Source organism: Panthera leo, chromosome B2, assembly GCF_018350215.1.
Source record: "Panthera leo isolate Ple1 chromosome B2, P.leo_Ple1_pat1.1, whole genome shotgun sequence".
Classification (NCBI taxonomy): Eukaryota; Metazoa; Chordata; class Mammalia; order Carnivora; family Felidae; genus Panthera; species Panthera leo.
This window is the reverse complement of record NC_056683.1, coordinates 135009156-135027850: the sequence shown is the minus strand read 5'-3', so window position 1 is coordinate 135027850 and position 18695 is coordinate 135009156. Positions and strand designations below refer to the sequence as shown.

General features: G+C 46.8%; 1 protein-coding gene across 2 annotated transcripts in view; it reads right to left on the bottom strand.

The window, feature by feature from the left end:
* Nucleotides 1-18695, bottom strand: part of PLEKHG1 (pleckstrin homology and RhoGEF domain containing G1) — a 213263-nt gene that overhangs the window by 112539 nt on the left and 82029 nt on the right. Inside the window, exon 1 of one of the 2 annotated variants that reach the window (XM_042940074.1) lies at nucleotides 839-903. The exons of the other annotated variant lie outside the window; for it this stretch is intronic. The gene's annotated coding sequence lies outside the window, so the exon portion shown is untranslated. Of the gene's footprint in view, nucleotides 1-838; nucleotides 904-18695 lie in introns of those variants that run through there. 2 annotated transcript variants of the gene reach the window in all.

Genomic DNA, 18695 nt, shown 5'->3' with positions numbered 1-18695 from the left:
GCTTGCGAGGGAGACACAGACAAGCTGCTCGAAGCAGCTATGAGTCTCCCCTGAACTGGTTCTGAATCTTCCCCATGGTAAGTGCCATCCTTTAGGGTGGCCGCCATCCATCTCCTCCCCCAATCCCAAGGCCACCTTCAATGTCACAGGGGCCGAGGGCTTACCCTGTCAGAGCAAATGGATTCATTACCGGGGAGGCGATCTAATGTCTAGAACTGAAGTGGGGTGGGATGAGCTATTCGTTTGGCCCCTGGCACCGAGTCACCGGCCCAATCCCATCCAGGCAGAACTTTATAAAAGGCCAAGGATAGATCCCATTCCAGAAAAGCAGAACTTAGTCTTCTCTCAAGGAGTTGCGACGATTTATTCCTTTCCAGGATTTTTTTCTTTTTTTTTTTTTTGTTTAACTAAAGAAGGCAATGAGGGCTGCTGAGTGAGATGATATTATTACAAGGATCTTAAACACCCACCTGTTACTGTGGGTACTGATCTTTGCCTGTTAGAGCTTCGGCACACACACAGCAACCACCTGCTGACCTTTCTTTTCCCTTCACACCTTTTCTCGACTTCAACAGCAACAACCACCCCCCTTCGCTGGGCTGGGGACCTAGCCGACACCAGGTTCTGTGCTGGCTCGGGGAAGGGACGCTGGCTCTGCCTTCTGGACGTTCCTGCCTAGCGGGACTGGACGGGCATTAGATAGTTAATGACAGGTGGGAGGAGTGTTAGGCATCAGCTGTCACTAGAAACTATACATAAGCACCTGCTTCGTTTTCCTAACCTGCCTCTGCTCCTATTTTCAGGCTGCCCTTCAAGCGATATTAACATCGGATGGTACCTTCATGTTGACGGTAAAATCGAGCTCCGTGAGGCGGCCTTCACTTAGGTTCTCCTTTCAGTCTTGGAGAGTGAGCTCCGTTGGACTCATCCTTCGTCTTACATTTAATTACTTGGTAACCAGGCGGAGAGCCAAATTTGCTGGAAGTTTTTGTGAGTCTAGGCGCTTGCCTGCTTCCTAGTTCCCACAGAGATACATGAAGTAACTTGTTTATGTTGAGAGAACAAAGGAAGGGAAACAGAGCTCTCTGTTCGGCTACAGGTTTAATCCTAATTAGGCCAAGAAACAAGTGTAACCCAATTCACTTTGGTTTATTCTGAATAGAAATCTTTGAATCCTATACAAGCATAGGAAAGAAAAACAGAAAGAAAAAAAAAAAAAAAAAGGAGAAAAAGCCAGAATATTCATACTGGCAGTTGAGAGGTGGGATTGTGGGGGAGACCCCTCATTAACCCACTGATTTAGTCTCTACATTTTCTTTAATGAATATGTATTGCTTGTGGAATCAAAGCAGAAGAACAAAGTTAATTTATGTGCTAGTTATTTCCCATGTGCTGACGCCTCCACACCCCCTCCCCCCGATCTTTTTCTGCCCTGCTCTGCCCAGGTCTGTGCCCTCTGCCCCCTGCCAGCTGGCTTTAAGCTGGGTTTGGCTCACCGGAAGCCCCAATATCATGAGGTAGGAGGAGAGGGAAAGGGGGGCATTTCTTCCCACGCCCTGGCTGATGAGGGGTCTGGTGGCAGCCAGCCTCCATGGTTCTGGCTCTCACTGGGCTCCTGTGTCCCTTGGGGGTCCCTGTGGGGTGTCTCCAAGAACGGTGTCGGGCTGCCTGCTGTTGCTTCAGTCTCTGGGTCCTTTACACCCTTGCTGCCTCCTTTGGTCACACCACCGTTAATAAAGTAACCCCTTCATTAGAATCTCCACTTGAGGGGCGCCTGGGTGGCTCAGTTGATTCAGTATCCGACTCCGGCTCAGGTCATAATCTCACGGTCAGTGGGTTCGGGCCCCACGTCGGGCTCTGTGCTGACAGCTCGGAGCCTGGAGCCTGCTTTGGATTCCTGGGTCTCCCTCTCTCTCTCTTCCTCCCCCACTCCTGCTCTCTCTCTGTCTCTCAAAAATAAACGTTAAAAAAAAAAACAACCTCCATTTGAACCAGCTGAGCTACTTCAGTTTCTTGCCAGGTCCCTGGCTGGTACAATTTTATTTTTAATTATTTTTAAAATTTATTTATTTGGAGAAAGAAAGCGTGAGTAGGGGAGGGGCAGAGAGAGAGAGAGAGAGAGAGAGAATCCTAAGCAGGCTCTGCACTGTCAGCACAGAGCCCAACATGGGGCTCGAACCCACAAACTGTTTGATGATGACCTGAGCCGAAGCCGGAAGGCCAACCAACTGAGCCACCTAGACGCCCCTACAATTTCATACTTAACTCCAGAACCTCTGGTCTGAAAAGCTGATAGCAGTTGGACTTCCCATGCTTAGTCAGAATGCTGACCATCAGGTTTTTACTGGGTGGAATACTGTCAAATCTAAGCCCTTTTTTGATTTATGGCCTGCTTGATTCATCTCAATGAAATACACATTTGCTTAGAACCTACTCTATGCCAGAAATATATTTTTGAGTTTGCTGTCTACTGATATAATTCATTGCCTCAGCCATATTTATTAAGGAGCTACTGTGTGCCAGGCACTGTCTTAAGCACAAAAAGATACACCAATGAACACTTAACAATTCCTGCCTTTATGGAGTTTATTTTTGAGTAGGGGATATATGGATTTTAATCCTCGGAGAACAGTACATCAATATTGGAAAGATACTTTGAGTTTTTCTAATCGAATCCCTTATCTGGCGTTTAAACAATCACTTAAGAGTAGCTCCCCAGAGAGGCCCGGTCTCTGCTTGGGTCCTGTTAGTTACTGGCGATTTGATCCCTGTTCAAAGAGTCCATTACACTTTGGGCGGTCCTAATCTTTAGAGTATTTTCTCACCTTTAGCTGAAGTTCTTGAACTTCTGCAAGGACCACTTCAGGAAACCTGAGACAGATCACACCTCACCCCCCATTTTGAAGTTCCTTGATTATTTGAGATGCTATCAGGTCTCCCACTCGTATTTGCCTCTTCATTCAGATGTTTATTGAGTAAGTACCCTAAGTGACTCCCGGAGGCAGGGTTCAGTGGGGTGGGAATGGCTTGTTGTCCCTTGCGCTGCGGAGAGTGTGCTTAAAAATGGCGCCACCCTGTGACCACCTTCTCCACGAGTCTCGAGATCTTGCCTTCCTATGGCTTCCACCAGAGTATTTTCAGAATTTTAATCTTTATGCCAACTTACTACTGTAAAAAGTGTTGAGAAAGACACCATCCCTCTGGGGAGTAAATGTTCTCCCTGCTCCTCCTAGGCCATAGTTTTAGAGGCAGCAACAACACCCCGTCTCCAAAAGACACAGAACGTGGCCCCGGGAGACAGACCCCGGACAATCACATGAAGGAGTGACGAATTCTGTATGAGATGTGTGCTATGCAAGGAAAGCACACGGTGCAATGGAAACACATCAAGGGGGACCATACCTGGTCTGGGGCGGTCAGGGAAAGCGGCCCTGTGGGAGGGATGTGTCAACTAACGTCTGAAGGCTGAGAAGAAGCTAACTTGGGGAAGCCAGGCAGAGGGAAGAGAGAGACCATCCAGGTGGTTGCACGTCCCGTAAGTGCAAATTGCTGGTATACTTTCCATTTCACCCACCGTGGCCACTGGAGCGGACATTTTTGCCCCCGGACAACCTCGTTTACAAATATACTGTTGCATTAAGTAACTAGGGTTGCATACTTCTTATTAAAGTATGTTCTAGTTTCTTTCCCTACTCTGGGGTGATCCCATCCTCCCATCTGAATGTACCAGCCCCTCTCTTCTCGACTCTTCTTCCGCCCCTTCCGGACACTGGGCGGAGCTGCCAGGGCAGTGTCCGTGACTCCGTCCTTGCCCGACCACTTGGACAGGGCCCCTTGTAAGGTATGGTTACGGCGTATCACGCTGTAAATGTCCCTGCCCAGCATTTTTATCCAAGTATAATCAGGTTAAAATGAACATCAGAGGAGCCCTAAAACAAGAAGGGTCACCCCTTCTTGGGTGGAGGACAGAATGGGGGAGGGGGTCCCCCCACTCTGTTTGTCTTTACTACTTCCAGGGGGCTTAGGGATTGACTGCGTGCATTTGACCCTTGAGCACTTCCCAGGACCAGCGGGTCACCTTTCCTAGGAGATACAAAGTGAGGGACAACTTCCTAGTGCCGGTGTGCCTCCAAACATGACATCTGCTGGGGAGTCTGTGACAATTAGGACATAACAAGATGGCAGACGCCAATGAACTAAGCTGCCCCGAGAGTACCGGGGAGCTGATTTCACAAGGATCGTCGGTTACCACCCTAGCGGTGTGAGAATAAAAGTCACTCCCCAAACGGAACTTATTCTATGCAATCCAAACCATCATTTACTCCTCCTGAAATGATGGGTGGAAAGGACACAAGGCCCTGAGTTGAGATGTGTGGAATCTCAGCTCCACTGACAATCGTGTCCTCTTGGGCAAGTGACCAACCTCTCTCTAGGTCCCCAGTGAAAACGCAGGAGTCTACGAGATTTAAGAACGCTTCTAAAATCTATAGCCTAAGAGTCCATGGCTTTGGGTGGTATGTTGACACGATGACCCACTTCTTAACGCCACACACGGTGTCTCTTGAGGCTCCCATAGAATTTGAGGATCTTAAATGTGGCCCCACTATTATGGTCAGATAACCATGAATCGATGCAAACACCAGGAGCATGTGGCATTTGTATAGGGAAATCGCTTAAAATTACCTACGATCCCTTATGTGACAGAATTTGTGCGGGTCCCTTCACTCAACAGAGCAACAGAAAGATTCCTCACAAGAATATTTAACAACATCATCTGACAGTAGACCATGCTTTCTACTTACTCACCGACATCATCTCTACTTTCTGCAAAACTGCAATTCTGGAGACCGGGTTAGAACATAGATTATGAAATAGCACATTTTACCACAGAAGTATATAATTTGGGGTTGCATCCCTACTGAGTACCTGCCCAAAGACGCTCCTGGAATAGTGGAATAGTGGTAACGTAAAAGTCAATGTAACCATACGACTGCAAAAATTATGCTCTTATAACACACAGATAATGACAAGCATGGCTAGTTCTAAATTATCCTAGGAGCTCGTATACTTTCCACACATGCAATCATGGTGATTAGGACAAATTCACTGTAATGAGTGTCCTGGTCAAGCCTCCGTGGAAATTGGGTGGAGAGAGGGGGACAGAGGAGGAGAGAGAAAGAGAGAGTGGAAGGGAGGGAGAGGGCAGCTGTAACATGTCAAGCAACTTAGCTGTGGGGCTCTTCTATGGAAGGGAAGAAAACATAAGAGGAAGGGAACCCTTTCCCCGTAGAGAGAGAGAGGTGAGCACCAGCAGCTTGGGACGGGGGGGGGGGGGGGGGGGGGGGTGGATGGCCAACCGCAGACTCTAGATGTCTCAGGGCAGGGGCTCCTGGGAAGGGAGGCATTCTGGACAAAGGGCAGTGACAGTGCAGTCAGGGGGAACAGGGAGCCAGGGAGGGAAATAGAGGGAAAGGAGTCGACGGAAAGGAGATGAGGTCTTCTTCCTGTCCTGGTGGGAAGGGACACTGAACCGGCAAGGTTTAATCTTTTAATTAACGTGACTTGACCCACACCCCCAGGGCTGGTGCGGCCTGGCGTGAGTCTCCCCTGGAAGCTATGATCTGAGGCTGAGCAGGTAGAGTGTGAGGTGAAGACTTTCTTTCAATTGATGAACAACATTTTTAACGTCAGGATATTTCCCATAAAAATCCAGATTGTTTTTTTTTTTTTTTAACTTGGGAAAGGAGAGTAGCAAATAAAGGAACAATTAACTAACGCCAGTTACCACTGGTGGTTCCTTCCTGCTTAGCAGCAATGGGGGTGTTGAGCTTGCTCCCTTTACGCTGGCTGTGCGCTTTCCCAGTCTGTCCCGGTCCCCAGCACCCTTTTCAGTACTGCGCACGTCCCCTCACCTCTTTCCATGACCTGCCTGGCCCCGGAGCCTGGGAGCACTTGACTCTGAGTCACATACACGACCCCATTTGAAGACTACACTGCATACTAGGTTAGTAGTCCTAGAATGACCAGATTACCGGAAATAATCTGGCAAGGACACTTTACTTCTCGACGGTTTGTAAGTCATATAAAAATGAAACGTAAAGTGGGGCGCCTGGGAGGCTCAGCCGGTTGAGCGTCCGACTTTGGCTCAGGTCGTGATCTCACAGTTCGTGAGTTCGAGCCCCATGTCGGGCTCTGTGCTGACAGCCCGGAGCCTGGAGCCTGCTGCGGATTCTGTGCCTCCCTGTCTCTCTGCCCCTCCCCTGCTCGCTCTCTCTCTCTCTCTCTCTCTCTCTCAAAAATAAACATTAAAATATGAAACATAAAGAATTTAAAATATCACTTGTCATTTCTCTCTAAAAGCTTGAGGGGGAAGAGGTGCCATAAGACGAGAAACCACCGCGGAAAGATTTAGTAAGGGGAGTGTGGGCAAAGGTTTACAGTGGAGGGCGAGGAACATGTCCCTCGTAGGTCAGGAAATTGGAATTGTCTTTACCACTTAACCTCATCAGCTCTCATTTTTGTTTTTCCACCCCTCTTATTAATCAAAACCTTTCCCCTTCCAGGTCTCCGCAAACCAAGCCGTAAAGTTTAGACTTTGTGCAGGGTCCTCTGTGAAGGAACTGCGACAGGAGAAACAATTTAATCGGTAATTCTGCCAAACCAAACGCGCGAATAACTGGTATCGTAAGTTTTTGACATTTAAAAGCCCTGGGACGGGAAGACAAAAACCGTGGCCCCAGAAGGATGCCACACTCCGTGCTCTGGCAACACGTGGGGGTCCCTGCCATCTACAGACCCTTGTACAGCTATGGAAGCGGGGAATCTGTTGGTGATACTCTTCTGAACAAGCCAAGGTCGGCTCTAAATGTCAACATTAACATATCATATCCTCGCTTCATAAAACATTACTTCTGTTGTAACTCAGAATAAAGATAATAGGGCAGAAGTTAAGACTTAGAAGTGGAGATCCCAGGGGCGCGTGGGTGGCTCAGTTGGTTGATCTTCTGACTCCTGATGGCGGCTCAGGTCATGATCTCACGGGTCGTGGGTTTGAGCCCTGCGTCAGGCTCCGTACCGACAGCGCGGAGCCTGCTTGAGATTCTCTCTCTCTTCCTTTCTCTCTGCTCCTCCTCTACTCTCTCTCTCGCTCAAAATAAATAAGGTTTAACACCAAAAAAAAAAAAAAAAAAAAAGTGGAGATCCCAGTACCATCAAAATAAACAAAGGCTGTAAGATTGGGCAAGAAAATGGGAGGAATAAACAGTCCCCCTAACTTGGAAGGGCATTTGTGCATTTTGATATTGAGCATTTAAGGAGACACCCAGAGGCATGAGTTAATCATCTGCATTTTTCCTAGAAAGGGGGAAAAAAAAAACCCCATCCTGCACCCTTTACCAGTGTTTCTTTCTTTCTGAACACTGGAGATAAAAATTTTAACACACAGAGGCCTCAGTGAGGATTTGCGGGCATACCCAAGTCTTTCTGAAGAAGAAATGTCTCTGATATGTGATATCTTCCCTCAGGAGTACCAGGAGGAGGGAATGGGTGAGGGGATAGGAAAACAAAACCAGCTACTTTCCCCTAATCCTGATGTGGCAGAAAAGCCGAAAGCTAAAAGCTTCCCTGAGGGAAAAAGATTCTAGACTGAAGTGGATCAAGTAAGTCTAACAAACTTCAGACTACTTAACTCGCTTACATGGCACAATTGTGAAACGTGTTTACGAGGCCACGCGTTTTCAGCACACCTCCTAGCTGCCCACCTCCCCCCCCCGCCCCCCCGCAGCCCCGGGGGGTTCAGGCTCAGGTGGGCCTAGACATTGACGGTGAGGGCCACAGCAAGTCTGGGGAAACCCCACTCCAGGCCAAGTGAGGACAGGTTGGCACCCTTGTCTTTTTTCTGGGATGCTTCTCTGGAAAGCCTGAGAGAGGAAAGGGTTAGAGAGCTGAGGATTCTTTCTCTCTTCTGTGTCAATAAATCCCATTCCATAGTTTTATTTTTTTATTTTTTTATTTTTTTTTTTAATCTTTTTTTTTTTTTATTTTTTTTTTAACGTTTATTTATTTTTGAGACAGAGAGAGACAGAGCATGAACGGGGGAGGGGCAGAGAGAGAGAGGGAGGCACAGAATCAGAAGCAGGCTTCCAGGCTCTGAGCCATCAGCCCAGAGCCCAACGCGGGGCTCGAACTCGCGGACCATGAGATCGTGACCTGAGCTGAAGTCGGATGCTTAACCGACTGAGCCACCCAGGCGCCCCCATAGTTTTATTTTTTAAAAAAGTTCCTCTAGGGGTGCCTGAGTGGCTCAGTCGGTTAAGCGTCCTTTGACCCAGGTCACGATCTCCTGGCTCGCGTGTTCGAGCCCAGGCTTGGGCTCTGTGCTGACAGCTCGGAGCCTGGAGCCTGCTTTGGAGTGTGTGTCTCCCTCTCTCTCTGCCTCTTCCCTACTTGTGCTCTCTCTCTCTCGAAAATAAACATTAAAAAATTTTTTAAAAGTTCCTCTTGAAGATGAGCTAAACTGTGTATAATTCATGAAACTGAGTGTTTTAACAGCACACCTTCCAGATATACTTTGCATTTCATTCTTTTGTAGAAATTCAGGGATTTTAATGTATTTAGATATTTTAATACACCAGTTACCATATGGTCTTGTCAACCAAATACTTGACAAATGAATTCTGTGATTGTTAGTCCACACTCTAAACCAGCATTTTTTCAGGGCACAGCACCTCGTAAGGTTATAGACTGAAATGTGTCCTCCCTGCCCCCAAATTCACGGTGAAGGCCAAAGTGCCCTGGGAGACAGGGCTTAAGGAGTTAATTAAGGTTAAATGAGGTCATAAGGTGGGGCCCTAATCTGATAGAACTGGAGTCTTTTTAAGAAGAAGAAAAGACAACAGAGGTCTTTTTCTCTCTCTGCTCCCACACAAAGCGAAGGCCATGTGAGGACAGAGAGAGAAGGTTGCTGTCCACAAGTGGAGAAGAGAGGCCTCACCAGAGACCACCTTGCTGACACCCTGACCTTGGACTTCCAGCCACCAGGAATGGGAGAAAAGAAATGTCTGTCATTTAAGGCACCCAGTCTGGGGTATCCTGTACGTGAGCCTGAGTAGATGAATACAATCACCATCAGCTTGTGTTTTCAATAAGCAACCCGATTGCTGGGCCCTGACACTAAATGGGAATCTTTAGGGACAGAGCCTGGAATGGGCATTGGTCACTAACTCCCCGGTGATTTTTGTCATTGTAAAGGTTGAGGGTCATTATTTCGGGGGGGGGGAGGGGCTCAAGTCTGTTACCAGCTCCCAAACCTCTCCCTCAACCTCCCCTATTCGACCACCCCAAAGAGGAAAAGCTTATGGGGTCAGTGAAAAACTAGAGACCTCAAACGCTTAAAATTAGGCTCCCCAAAAGGGGGACAGAAGCTTATAAATAGAACTAGTCAGAAAGGTTCGAGTCAGAGGCAAAGGACTTTGTAGGAAAATTCGCTTCAGTTTCATACTTGGGCTGGTTCTAGAAGGACGTGAGGGGCCCTTTAGACCCACATGAGATCAGTCCAATTCCACTGCAAGGAAACTACACAAAGATTTTATGTGAAGCAAAGGTAAAGTTAAGAGAACCTTTGTGCTGTGGACACATCCGGCCGCAGGGGCCAGAGAGGTTGGTTGGACACTGGGGTTCATGCTTGGGAACCTGCTGTCTCCTCCTTCTCCTCCAAGAACCAACTAAGATGGGGTTTTAGCATCCTAAGAGCTAAAAAATGGAGTTGGATTACCAACCATTGAGGATACTTTCAACCCTGAAATTCAAGGGCCTATAGAAAATAAATATTGGCTACTGTTAAAATCTTTTTAAAATCACTCATGAAAATCGCCAAAGTGAAGATTCTACTAAGTCAGTCAAACTAATAACACTTGAAATTAATTGAGTTACGTTGTCAGAAATAATAATATATAAATAAGCAAACTGAACGGCACCAAATACATTCAACTATGCAAAAATGCCACACAAAACTCTGCAAGTCTCCTAAAATCATGATATTAAACAACCATCAGACACGATTTTAAAAACGGCATATTGTCTGGAAGGTGGGCCCCAAACACTAGGATATTTTTTTCTTAAAGTGATTCTTTTTTTTTTTTTTTTTTTAAGTTTATTTGTTTGGATAGAGAGAAGGAGAGAGCATCCGTGTAAGTAGGGAAGGGGCAGACAGAGAGGGAGGCAGAGAATCCCAAGCAAGCTCCACACCGTCAGCACAGAGCCAAATGAGGGGCTCAAATTCATGAAGCGTGAGCTCATGACCTGAGCTGGATGACGCTCAACCGACTGAGCCACCCGGCTGCCCCTATTTTCTAGATTAAAAAAAAGAAATACTACAAGAAGTACCCTTCAAGTGGAATAGGGCTTTTCTAACAGACAGAATAAAATATTTCAGGTATTGAGTCAAAATCTAAAAGCCCTTATAGATAATTCCGTGTCTCCTAACTTGCTTTGATCTTTAAATTCTGGGAAGGAGGTCTGTAAGGAGAGAGGCAGTATGATTTTCTTCGTCGTGAGTCTGAAAGCCTGGGCGTGGCTGTCCCTCCCTGGCAGCTGGGACCTTTCCAAGTACACCAGTCATTTTCTCATAGGAAGGCCACACAGACAGGGGGAACGCTGAAGGTCAAAACACCCATCTAGGGGCGCCTGGGTGGCGCAGTCGGTTAAGCGTCCGACTTCAGCTCAGGTCACGATCTCGCGGTCCGTGAGTTCGAGCCCCGCGTCGGGCTCTGGGCTGACGGCTCGGAGCCTGGAGCCTGTTTCCGATTCTGTGTCTCCCTCTCTCTCTGCCCCTCCCCCGTTCATGCTCTGTCTCTCTCTGTCCCAAAAATAAATAAAAAACGTTGAAAAAAAAAAAATTAAAACACCCATCTAGGTGAAGTCCTTTGGTTTTTGCAGGCACAAAGGAGAGAAGTGTTGTCGATGGTCACAAGTTGAAGGGTGAATTATGGAGTGAAATATACCTAATTTCAGATCTCGGATCTATAACTTACCGTACAATCATGGACTTGAATTTCAATGAAACTCGGTCCCTTTAAAGTCAGGGACCATCTTACTTCACAGGGTTTCCATTTGATTTAAGTGATAGGGGACTTAAATCCACCACGGGGCATGGCACCAGGAGGCATCCAATCACGTTAGTTTTCTTCCCCTCATGGATAGACTACCGTCAAATGATTAAAAAGAACCCCAGACGCAAATAAGCCTAAACGCATTATATTCATTTTCTTCTAGTTATAACACGGTGTTACATGCATCCGTAACCACAACCGACGCCTTCCTAAAGAAAGCTTCACGAACGGGAACCCTCAGTAGGCTGCTTGCGTGTACCGTGCTACCAAGTGGTGGCACCAGAACTTGAACCCAGGCAGTCAGATTTCAGAGCCTGCCCTCTGCCTCACTATGCAATTCCGCGGGATGTGTCCATTCACACCACAGAGTTATAGAATTAGAGAGCTTGGGACGTGGGCCTTGGAAGTTTAGAGAGGGGCCTCGGAAAACAGTTACTATAAATCTCTCGTCTTGTAGAGGAAGAAACTAAAGCCTGGGAAGAAGATCACCCAAGGTAAGGTAGGCCGGTGGCTCTCACCATCAGAATCACCCAGGAGGCTTGCTCACCACGGACTGCTCGGACCCGCCCTCAGAGTGTGATTCTGTGGGTCTGGGGTGGGGCCTGAGAATCTCTCACCAGTTCCCAGATGGTGTTGATGCTTCTGGTCCTGGGAATACATTTTACGAACCAATGACCTCGTCAGTCACTCTCTGAGCCAGAATGAGGTTTTGGCTCTTCTCACTTTGTATCTTCCCAGTAAATGGTGGCTACCAGCTGCTCCAGAACAGCGAGAGCCTGAGGGAGACTGGGAGGCCTGCTAGGGCAGTCCTGGATACAGTCATGGGATGCCCTCCTCCTTCTAGTTTAGCTGAGACATCTGGAAGCTTCTTTCTGGCCAGCAGGCACACTGCATCACGATTCACTATAATGCTGGTACTTCACTATGACCCTACCTACCTCTGTATCCAACCGACCTGAAACGATGCGATCCTGCTTATTGCCAATAGTGAGCATTATTCTCACTCTGAGCTATTTACCAAAAACTTATAATCTAACGCTTGGCTCTTTCAACGCTAACCCTAGCGGGAGTTTTAGCAAAAGAAGCAGGGGTCATGAATAATTGCCAGTATTTATTCTCGGAAGAAAAGGACGATGGGACCATTTCAAAGTTTTCTTTTGTTTGCATTATAATTCAAAAGGATCTTTTTTGTTTATTTGCTCCAAAGAGGATCTTTCATTACGATCCCCGGTAGAGTGAACTATTTTGAAAGTAGGGACATTGTTTAATTATTGTTTAAACTTGCCACGTTTAAAGTTGCTTAGTGTTTTGTGTTGTCACAGGGCGTTCAGAGGCTTATGCAATTTAATGTGTAAGGTTGACCGAGCCTGGCACACATGGAGTGTGCCCAGAGTGCCAGCCAGCTTTAAACATCATTGCTCCTATTATTTAACAGAGCCCAAGGGTTATTTACTAGCCCATTTGCTCAGGCAGGTAGGTAGGGTGAAATGGCATGACCCGAGTGAGTAGACAGATCTCAAAACCAGAACTCTCTCTTCCCTGTTAGCAAGGGGATTTAAAGAGCATGACATTCAAGAGGCATTTAGGGAGCATCAACATCTATGAGGTAATTATAAGGCCACCCACAAAACCTCCCAGGACTTAATACTCGGTAGTCACTTACTGAACCAAAGCACCTTTTCAGAATACCTGCTAGGCACTAGACTTTCAGGTAAGGGTTCTAAAGAACATTACCTGGAAAAAATTATTTTCTGAAATAAGCATAAGTCCATAAGAAGCTGCAAGAAAACAAAAAACTATACAAGGAGGTCTCCTGTAGCCCTCACCCAGTTTCCCCCAATGGTAACGTTTTGCGTGACGATAGGACAGAAACAAAACCAGGATGCTGACATCAGTCCAGATCATGAAGGTCATTCGAACTTCATTAGTTTTAAGGTGCACTTTGGTTGTAAAGGACATAAGAACAAAGGGAAGAAACAAAAGGGAGATGTAAAGACAATGAACACGACTGCCAGTGTCGAACCATCTGGTGGTACTTAAATAAGACTCTCCTTGAAAAAAAGACCTTTAAAAGATTTTTTTTTCCAGAGACTATGCTTAAAAATTATAATCAAATTAAAAGTAATCTTTAGAAGCCCCCATTATTGTATTCATTATAAGTTAGTCTTATACCAAGTCATTAAAGTCATTAAAGGTTCCCCAAGTATTCTTCCTTGACCATTCTTGTATGTATGTGTATACACACACACACACGCACGCACACACACACACACACACACACACACACACATACACATACACATATACATATATATTTGAAAATATTAAAATTGAATATTTTAATTAGCTGGAATAGGTAAGGTTTTATTGTGTATCTTATTTTCATCATATACAGTCAGGTTAGGAAGTCAAACTAGGGCGCCGAGGGGCTCAATTGGTTAAGCATCCAACTTTGGCTCAGGTCACGCTCTCGCGGTTTGTGAGTTCGAGCCCCGCATCGGGCTCTGTGCTGACAGCTCAGAGCCTGGAGCCTGCTTTGGATTCTGGGTCTCCCTCTGTCTCTCTCTGTCCCTCCCCTGCTTGTGCTCTATCTCTCTCAAAAATAAAGAAGCACTAGAAAAAAATTAAAAACAAAAAAAGAAGTCAAACCACGGATAGGCCAACAACTTCCTTCATTAACAACTATCTTTCAAAATTGACATAACACAAGGTAGTTCACAACTGACCTCCCCGTTTGATGCGTCTGCCAATATTTGGTCTTTAGCTGCAATATTTTTTTTAAAAAGGAGCAGCAGCAGCCCACAAGAAGAACAAAATGTCTTCAGAAGCTCCTAAGAAGCAGATTCTCTGAGTCCATCCCAGAAGTACTTTCCTAAGCAGGTAATGATGGGGTGACATATTTGATTATTCGCCCTAAGAACGCCGCTCTGGTATTAGAAACCAAAAGCAGCACTTTCCTTTTGCATGGTGGGGATCCGTTGGCGTGGATCTCCCAGCAGCAAGGCCAGCCAGAGTAAACAGATGTTTCACTAGGCAGAGGACCCAAACTCCCCTCCACTGTACAACCCCCGCTGGGGTCATCTGAATTCCAAATGACCAAGCAGAACTTTTGCGGAGAGCTCCCCCCGCCCCCCTTCCAGGGCCAGCCCTAGGCAGGGCTCTGAAATAGGAGAAGCTTGCCCTGGACCACACTGGTGCAGCCCCCCCAGTCCCCCGGGCATCCCTACTCATCCCAGTGGAGTGTCCTGAAAACCCCACCTCCTCCCCCCAAACACCCCTGCCCACCTGGGACTCTCTCCTTCAAGGGCTGGTGCCCTAAGCTTGGCCACCTCACAAAGATTCTGAGGACACTGGGAACAGCGTTCAAATGAACTGCCCAAGGCACAGAGCTTGAGAACTGCAGGCCTGACTCCAAGTTCAGTGCTCTCTCCACTGCCTACAGTGTGTTGAATTGCTCTGTAGGTCCAAGTGGTTGGAAATGTACCGTTTGATGCATTTTTCTTAAGTTCAAGAATTTACAAATTGTGATGGTCCTTACTTTTTCAGAATCAAACCATCAACTACATTCTATTTCAGCTTGTAATTTTATCCTTTGAAATACAACAAAGTCTCCTCTTTAATAACACGTAAAGAGAAAGCCATCTCTGTAAAAGCTTTCAAGTGGATTTCGAAAACCTTCATCACGTACCGTCAGCGGACTCTGTGTCATGCACACTAAGAATACCTTTAAAATAGTTCCCTTGAGACCTCTCTCTCCTGCACAGAGTTTTGTATCTCTGGACTTAAAAAAGCGCTGGCAAAAATATGCTCATGAATCAGGGATTCATAATTCAAACTCTGGTCGGCTTAAGACTCCTTCCGTGCATCTTGCATAGAGATGTTGTTCAGGGACGCAGCCACAAAGTGAGCTCCACGGGGCTGAAGAAAAACAGACCACGGGGAACACGCACTGATGTGTCCCCAAAGACGGGAGAAGTGTATGTGCATCGGTGTATGCGGGTAACTAGTTATTCAAAGCGCTTCCGCGCAAGATTAACGCGTCTACATGTCATCCTCTGACTTCAAACTGGAATCTGCAGATTATTCCAGAGCTGCCGGCCCAGTAGCCCTGCAGGCCTGAAGTGGCTCGCGGCTTCAGGGAGAGGAGGAGAGACCTCGCTCACAAAGCCCTCTGCTGCTCCCGCCCACGGCGCTACCGAGGGTCTCTTGGTTTTAGGGTGAATTTCACTGCCACGCTTCCTCGACTTTCAACTGAAATCATCAAAGAAATAATTTAAAGGACATGTGGCCTTTTAAAAATAGTTACAAAGGGAAGTGGTTCTAAAACATTTTCTGTAAACTCAATTCGTCCTCATCACAGCCTCGATACACAGCCAGGGCTTTTGACACCATTTTAGGTTGATAACCAGTTTTCCGGACTCCCTGCGTAACTTATATAGGTGCCCCAAGTTCACCCAATTGGTTGTGAAAGTCGCCAAGAAAACCATCCATTCGCACCGTTAAGGTGAAAACTCTAAATCTGAATTATTATTTTGATGGGTCTTCTCCCTTCTTTCTTCCCAAGTACTGTGACTACACTTGGTTACTGTACAGACATTTCCTCACAAAACCCCCCTCCATTCAAGAAGGGCACACTTCGTTTCCAGAAATCTTCAGCAACCGGATAGAATTCATCAGAGAAACCGGACGGTCAGATCTTTGCAAAACAACAGCGGTGAACATTTGAGTGCTTGCGTTTGTCAGGCACTGTTGTGAGCACTGGAAAGGCACTGTTTCTTTCAGTCCTTGTAAGAACTTGATTCTCCCCATTTCAAAGATGGGCAGTTTGAGGTTCATGCGAGCTATGTAACGCATCCCAGGTGCTACTGCTGCTGAGCACAAAGCCAGGGTTCCATCAGATCTGCTTAGTCCAGTGTCAGTATTCTCAACCATTGCCCTGTACTTTAAAGTTTCCAGGAAGGGGAATCAGAAGTTTTCTTTGTGAGGAAGAAATGCTTTCTGCAGTCAAGGATCCTAGCCTGTAGAACAGAAACTACAGAGTGATTGAATATTTCTAGTAAATGCCTCACATTTTCTACATCCTTAGCGCAAATAAAGGCCAACTAAAGGCGACGACTCAGCAGCTAAAAACCAAAGGACAAAGACAAACAAACAAACAAAAAGACAAAGGACAATGTGCTGTATTTACAGTCTTTGAGGAGTTTCTCAAAACGGCCAAATATGAAAAAGTACATATGCAAAAACGTCAAGCTCAATTCAAGGTCGAGAAGCATAACGCATTGAGCAACTTCTCTGTAACCAGAATGGAAACCGGGGTCAATTCTCAAGTAAAACAAATATTGTTCTTTGGAACGGAAACTTGTTGCTGAATCTCACCATGGAGCAAAAGGCTTATAAACTTTTGAAAAAATAAGGTTCACATGGAAACAAAAACACAACAGGAACTCCAATATGGAGCCTACCAGATGCTGTGTGTCCTCCCAATTCTTTTAAAGCCATTGTTGGCCATTAAAATGTCAATGTAGGAATCATGAAATACCAATAACTCTAGTATTCCAGAGGAAATGTTTATGCTGAAGTTTTTAAACTTTGGTTTTATAAAGACTTCCTAGCACGGAAGATAGATGGAAGCGAGAATGTGGAAGTTTAGGCAGCTGCGGTTACTAGGAATTGACCAGAAAGCATCTAAAAGACAGGATTCAGTCACGAGGACCGCACGGTACCAGCTAATAATGAGAGCTGACACTTCCCGATTTCTCACCATGTGCCAGGGGCCATTCTGCAGGTTTGTTAAAACGCACGTCATTCTCACACGTCTAAGAGGTAAGCGTTGCTAGCACCCCTATTTTGCACTTGAGAAAAGGGAAGCACTGAGAGATCCCGTAATGTCCAAAGTCATACACCTGGGAAGCGGCAAAAGTGGCCTCAGAACCAGCCGGTCTGATGCCGGGACGGAGACGTCTCCCACGGCTCTGATAACTCCCTGTGCAAAGCTCTGCGCAAGAGGACGGAGACTGTCCACGCGGAACCAAACTCACGGGGGAGAGAAAACAGTTTCCGCCATGTTCCTTCGGCAAAGTCTCTTAAGACTGGACTTGAGGTGCCTCTCTCTGAGGGCCCACCGTCCTGTTGGAGAGTCAAAGCTCCCCGGCAAACAGTCAGAAGCCGGTAGAAAGATGAAGACAAGCAAAGTAATAACTACGTACAAAGAGGTGCCGGTTTGGTGGGGAACAGCGTCTAAGTCCCCATTTTCTTGACGTGTTCTTTGCATCTTTTTCCACTTTACCCTGCCTGTCAAACGAGTCACGACCTCCCTGAACTCCTGACCCGGGCCTCTCATGCACCACATCCCCCTCACAGCTGGCGCAAAGTATAGGCTTTGGAGATGCATGATTTACGCGTGGACGTCTTCCCACAGAGGCTGAGCCCTGAGCTGACTCCTCAGGCAAGTGACGTGTGAAGAGTCACGGCAAGAGGGGGTGAGAAGGCGGCTGAGTCTAAGAGGACAAAGCCATGGCGGCTGTGAAGAGAGAGAACTCACGGGGAGTAGCTGGCATGAACCAAGGACGTGCGTTGGACTGTGACCAAACAGGGCAGTTACTGATGCAGGACCTCACGGTCTATCCCAGGGAATTCAGAGATTATTCCATAGGCAATTAGGATCATCGACTGATGATGCTGGGGAGAGAGCAACGTGCCAAGGGCTTTGTTTGCTGACATGAGAGCTTCCAAGTCCCAGAGTTAGAACGATGAGAGAGAGAGAGAGAGAGAGGGAGGGAGGGAGAGAGAAGCCAAAAGTCAAGAAGCAATTTCCAGGAAGGGAGAAGACAGTGATTAAGTCACACAATGTACTTATTTAATTTTAACATGCTGAAAGGCAGGCCGCCAGTACACAATACAGGCATCTTTACACTATTCTGACAAAGCAGGGAGAAACAGACTTGTGGAGGGACAGTGGCCACATGACTTCACCCCTGTTCCTTGGCCCGGTGAGTTCTGGGGAAGCTTCCACAGGTTTCCACCGCTTCATTTTCAGCAGGGGTAGTCTCATGTCCTGAGGCTGGAGTGAGGAGGAATAATCAAGCAGAGCTGGTCACATGCCACGGAGCCTAGAGATCAGTAGCAGGGGGTTGGAGCTGATAATGCCGAGGAAGGAATCCAGCTTGAAGAATCGTTCTTACCTGCGTGAACTTGGGTAAGTTGTTGAACTGACGACCCTGCTTTGGGTCTCAGTCGCTTCATGCGTAAAATGGGGACAACTGAGCACTTGCTGCGGGTTGCTGAGAGGATTAAGTGAGACCAAGCGCGAAAAGAATTTAGCCAAGCGTCCTGGTACATAAATTTTCTAACTTGTGTGTTCTCAGCTTCTGTATTCGCCTACTTGGCATCCGTTAATTACAGGGCCAAACTAACAGCCAAAGTGGTTTACGTCTCCCCTGCGATCCAGAGCCCGTACTCGGAAGCACCTCTTTATCTAACTCTTAGGTACCAAAGCAATACTTTCCTGCTCTACACTCATCCCAGGGTCAGGGGCCAGACAGCGAGGGACAATCCCCATGTCCCAAGGCCTGCTGGGATTATTCGAAC